The sequence below is a fragment of the Caloenas nicobarica genome, chromosome 19 (assembly GCF_036013445.1).
Source record: "Caloenas nicobarica isolate bCalNic1 chromosome 19, bCalNic1.hap1, whole genome shotgun sequence".
Classification (NCBI taxonomy): domain Eukaryota; kingdom Metazoa; phylum Chordata; class Aves; order Columbiformes; family Columbidae; genus Caloenas; species Caloenas nicobarica.
In genome coordinates, this window is record NC_088263.1 from 6,615,742 (window position 1) to 6,621,741 (window position 6,000).

Genomic DNA, 6,000 nt, shown 5'->3' on the forward strand with positions numbered 1-6,000 from the left:
GGGCATAGAGGAAGTCGGTACTTTAGGGGCTTCTTAACTTTAAGAACACCCTGTGACATTCACGCTAATGCATCTCCCTGTGTCAACAGAAGTCCTTACAGGCTTCCAAACACCCTACAATCGGGCTCAAAAGCACTGTTTGATGTTTCCCTGTGGAAGACAAGAGAGAAGCGAGGGATGCCACAGGGGATGCCCACACAGCACGTCCCTCCTCAAGCCCTCCGAGCTGTCCCCGTGCCACCAGAGCAGCCGCTGGGACACACCTGCTCTCTCTGCCCTGATCCTGGCAGGGGCTGGATACAGGCAGGTCTGTGTGGGGACAAACCTCAGCGACTCCATGTGTGCTTGGTTCTATACAACAGACTCTCTCCCCTGACACTTCACATCCTTGAGCTTCCCAGGCTGCAGGCAGTTCCTCTGCTCGCACCCAAAACCACTTGCTTTTTGCTCATCCCACCCCTTTGCCTCCTTGCTCCGGAGCTGTCTTGGGCTCTCGGCACGGCCGATGCTTCGGTGCTGCCAGGATTTTGATCTCCAACTGCTTCCCGTCCCCCTCGCGCATGTGGGCACCGGGAGGGGGGCTGAGAAAGGGGGGAAGAGATGAACAGCAGGAGAAAAAGTCTTCAGGGAGGAGATGGGGAAGGATGCAGGAAGCAAGGAGGGGGAAGACGACGTGAGAAGAGGGAGGAGGAGGAGGGAGAAAGGATGCTGCCTTGTCTGTTCTTGGATTTATATCACTTGAGTTGCACTGCATTAGCCAAAAGTGGTGCAGAGCTGCCTTCCCCCTGCTTTCCCCCAGGCAGGCACTCATATTTGGGGTTGAAAGCCTTAATTCACTTCAGCTTCAACCTGCTCCTAATTGACTTAAACCACAGGGAAAGAAACTTGGTTTGCCCAGCAAGCGGCTGCAAAATTGCACCTTAAGTCGGTGTGATTCTGTGTATAAAGAACCACGGAGCCTGGTGTGGACGTGGTGCAGGGATAACTCTGTGCCAGGGGGCTGTGTCCGGAGAGGGGTTCTGGTCTGACCCCGAGCAAATTGGGATTTGGGGATGGTGAGGGGGCTGTGAGTCAGTGGGGTTTGGCTGTCAGGAGAATTGCTGTTCTTTCTCGTTCCTCTCTTCTCTATCCCTCTTCTCCCGCTGCAGATGTCTGCTATAAAAAAGAGAAGAAGAAAAAAAAACCCTCCCCAAATGTCGTGGTAACACTTACTGGAGGGCTGTTTCTGCTGCACATCTGATACGTGTGACAGGGTCAGATTAACCCAGTCTCTGATTCCCAACCACAGCTATTCTGAAGGCACCAGAACTGAAGCAAAACACCCCAAAGGGGCTTCTCTGTCCTGGCGAGGAGCTGGACAGACAGGGTGAGCTCGGGGTGCTCTGGGGATGTGCCAGCCCGGTGCTGGGCAGAGCCAAACGCAAGACGAGGGAGATGAGATTATACTGCGGAGATGGATTTGGTCTCCTCAAAGTCAGGCTTTCAATGGGCCAGGGACTTCCCTTTGTATTTAAGATATTTCAAAGGGCAAAAGGAGAGCAGTGATGTTGGGGAGAAGAAGGTACCTAATGCCAGGGGTTGCCCTCAAAACCCTTTTTCCTTGTGGAGGGCTCTTTTCTCACACCTGGACATGCTGTCTGAACGGAGAGCGGGAAAAGCTTTTTGTTTCCTTCCTCCCATTCCCTTCTCTTCCATCTCCTCTGTATCCTCTGTCATGATTTTGCTTTGCTACATTTCTTTCCCTCTGTTTAATTCTAAAACCACTGAGTTACCCATGGTTCTGGCTCAGCCAGTTTTTTCAATGAGACATTTAGGTATTTTAGGTCCTAGAAAATGTGGCTGGAGGGGACATCTGATATACCCTGATGGCAGGAGGATTTATGCTGAGATGGTGTTTATCTAACTTCTCCCAGCAGACAGAGACCATCACCCTGCACAGGGCTTCTCCCGGGGTTTCTCTGGGTGATGCCTGCGTCCCCGGGCAGCACCGTTCTGTGGGATGGTCACCCAAAAACTCAACATCTGCTCTTTGCAACGGGGAGGTGTTCGGAGGCATCAGGGTTGGAGATGCTGCAAGGGAGAACATTCCCCAGGGCAGGGGTGAGTGGGGACCATCTCAGCGCAGGGTTCTGCTCCCAAAACCGGTGCTGTGCCCAGCGGGCTAGGGACCATCACCCCTCCTTGGGGCTGGTGGGATCTGCTAGGGAGGTCCTGCTGGTGATGTCCCCCTTGTGCAGCGTGGCTTGGGGGCAATGATGAGCAGCCCTTGGAAATCTCTGGTTGGCACTGCCAGGCGCCGGCTGGGAGCCTCCTGGGATGGGGCTCAAGGTGGGAGCCTGAGCGGGAAATCAGGGTGAGAAGAAGGGGCGGAAAAAAACCACCCAAAAAATCCCCATGGAGCGGGAAGCAGAGCTGCTCAGCTGATGGGGTTGCCATGGCGACGTGGCAGTGAGGAAGAGGAAAAGGCGGAAAATAGCCCGATGCTGGGCTGAGACCTGCAGGAGCCCCGGCCCGGCAGCCCCCCGCATCCCTGGCCCTATTTCTGTCCTTTTTCCCTCTTTTTGCTTTCCTCCCCTTGTACTATTCGATTTTCTCGAGCCAGAATCACCCTGCACTCTAAAGAGCCATTGAGGAGAAGGGGGCAACCAGGGGGTTCTTTCTCTGCAGTATCGGGGTGGGGACTGAAGGGAACGTGTGGAGGATGCTCTTCCATAGGGCTGGATGCGGCCAGGTCTGCTCCCTTTGGGGCTGGAGGTTTGGAGGCAGCTATATCACCCATAGAGGACCAAAATGGGTCCAGGAGCAGGGAGACATTGGCGGTGGAGTACCTGGGATGGTACCTGGAGATCAGTCCCAGGAGCTGACATAGGTTTGGTGGAAATACTCTTCTACCCATGCACGCTGGGTTTTGTTTCCCAGTCCGTGTGTGGGTCAGGTTGGGTTGTCTGTTGTCTCCTGAAAGGTGATGCCTGGTTTTAAGGAAGGAAAAGAGGTTTTTTTTCACTTGCTGGATTGTTTTCCTCTTTGGGAAAGTCACGTTTTGTAACCACAGCGAGTCATTTCCCCTCTGTGAGTCAGGCTGGGGCCTCTTGCAGGGTATGTGTTGGGATTAACCGTTGGGACCAAGCTTGTTGCAAAGGAACAGAAACCTGGGCTGGCTATGAGAAGAGAGAGTATGTCCTCATGCCAAGTCCTTGGGGTTTTGCCCTACAAAATGCTGTCACCCACCCATGCTGTTTGCTTTATCAATGGCAAATACTTACTTCAAAGGTCCAGGTCACAGAGTCTGGTAGCTGTGAGAAGATCTCAGCTTTCGTAAAAAAGTAAAGGTAGGCTTTCCATCTTTTGTGGCCATAGCAAAAGCAAGGAAGGAAAACGTGACCCCCTAAATCATCAAAAAGCAGAAGATACACCATAACTACCCTCAACCAAGTGTTCTTTTCCCTTTCTCCTTCCCCTCGTTGGGGTTTTGGTCCAGCAGAAACCCTCCCAGAGCTCCCACCATCTTCCAGCACGGGAAGAGGCTGTCGCAGCATCTCCTGCTTCTCCTCCTTTGTGCCCGTACGACATCAGGCTGCGGTCTCTCACAACTCGTGCTGACGCTTGGTGTCCAGATGGCCCAGCTAATGGGGCTCGGAGCTGTAAAGCTCCGTTACTGTGGCCAGTCTCGCCATCCCTCGCCGTGGCCCTGACCCTCACCTCCCCAGGCACTCGTCCCTGCGAGGCCGGGGGGGCACAGACGTCTCCGCTGACACTGGTGATACTCCTGGCACAAAGAGAAGTGCTGCGCCCTCACCACCTGTTATTTTGGAGGCTGGCTCCTCTCTCAAGCAGCTGGGGCTGTTCCTCCCTTCCCTGTAATTCCCAAGGGCTTTTTTCAGACAACCCAACTCTTCCTCCCAAAGGAGGTGCCTGGGTGTCTTCATCTGGAGATGTCACACCTCTGTGTGAACTGCCCCGTATAAACTGTCCCTTCACTCCTTTCTCCCTAAGCTAAGGAGGGAGGGGAAGCACAGGCAGGGAGGTTTCCAGGTGTCGAGGGGTTTTAATGGGAAAACATCACATTGAGGAAGCAGAAAGCTGCCTGGGGTTGACAAATGGCCCCAGAGCTGTGGCAAATGGTGCAGGATCAGCCCTTTCTGTCAACTTCCCAGCACAGTCTGGAAGTATTTTGAACACAAGCGTTTCTCTATGCAGTCTAAATATTAGGCATAGCTTGGCTAAGAGTTCACTTAACGCAGGGATGGACAAATATCTGAAGGTCACAAACACCCGGCTGAGCAATTATTTAGAGTGGTCTGAGGGGTACAACTATGGATAATGGGATGAAAGGAGGAGAGGAAGATGCAGTGTAGTTATCAGGAAATTCTCCTTGGTACCCTGTCTAGTGCTGCAGAGGGAAACACAGGTCCTTGATAAACCCGGAGGGGTGATTTATGGATTGATACACAAAATGACGGTGAAGTCCCCAAGGAGAAGTGGTGAACGGCCCATCTCCCGAGACCCTGCAAGCTCAGCTTTGCAAATCTGGTAGATCAGGAGACACGGAGCACCAGGGCGGGAGAGGAGCTGTTTCACTGACAGATATCGCTGCCACGAGACCAGGTGACTAGAAACTGCCCGCAAATAAGTTCAGGCTGAAAACTGAGGAGCCGGTTTCTGGTGAAGGGAGGGATGAGGCTCTGGGCCAGCCCCATGGGAGCAGGTGAAAAGCAAAAGCTGGTGGGTCTGGAGATGGAGCAGCTTGTGTGGGGCAGAGCCGGTTGCACGACATGGCTGCTCGCAGGCGACGAACGCGTCAGGCTCCAGGCAGTCCTAAATGCCTGTGCGGCGTGCTCCGTGAGGCCAAGGCCGTCCTCCTGTCTCCAGTATTATGCTGCTGCTCATAATCAGAGCTCAGGGAGAGCAGCAATCTTCCTTGGCAAACATCTAGACGTTCCTTGGTGCATCTGGAGAGCTGCTTCTAACTTTAGTGGATGATGCAACTTGTAACATGAGGGCTTATGTCTGTATTTTGTGAAAATATACCTCAAAAAATTGCTGGTATTAGTTTGAGGGATGGGCTAAGTTACGTCTGTGGTGATTTCAACCTGGGTATCTTGGAGCTGGCTGCATCCTCTGCCTGGCAGAGGAACCTGGGTACCAGGCACCGAGACGGCCTCTTCTCATGTGATCTCCCTTTCTTAAAAAACTAACTACAAGAAAAAATTAAAACATGGCGCTGTTTTTAGAAAGCTCTTTGCACAGCTGAGAGTGATGTTTCCGGAGGATCCTCCCTCCCCCGGCACATCCTGCTCCTAACGCGGGATGGGAGATTTATCTCCTTGGGCTTTCTCCTCTCCAGATGGACAGTTGAAAGATGTTCTTGAAAGGACATGGGGAGATCAAGGGCTGCAGTGTGAGGAGCAAGGCTGGGGACTGACATGGTCCTTTTTGGTGTCATGTTCAGCTTATCTTCCCTCAAGTAGGTGCGAGCAATAGACGGAGCTGGGGGGGCCACACATGGCCCTGTACCCCTGCCCGCATGGGAGGACAGGCAGCCTGGGACAGACAGACAGACCGTGGGGAGCGAGGAAGGAGGAGGGGCGGACTGTGGGGGCTGTTTTGTGAAGGTTTTGGTGTGTCCCCAGCATCGGCAGCATTGCCTTCTCGGGGGTCTCGGTTCCCGACCAGGCACTGACCGCCTCCTCCCACACCAGTTTGTGCCACTTTACTGCTCCCCAGCGAGATTGTACTTCTTGCCCAGTAATGCTTGTTTCCTTAATAGTGTCTCATGTGGGATTTTATCAAAGGCTTTAGGACAATCCAAATAAATTATATCTACTGATTTCCCTTTATCCGTTGTTTTGTTGATTCCATCAGAAATCCTCTCCCAGAATGGACATGTGGGCTCTGCCTTTCAGAAGCCGCTCAGGCTTGTTCCATTTCTATCTCAGCCATTTCACGTTCCGATTAATTTTGAAATATTGAATTATTGTTCTGGATAGCCCTTGGAAGGGA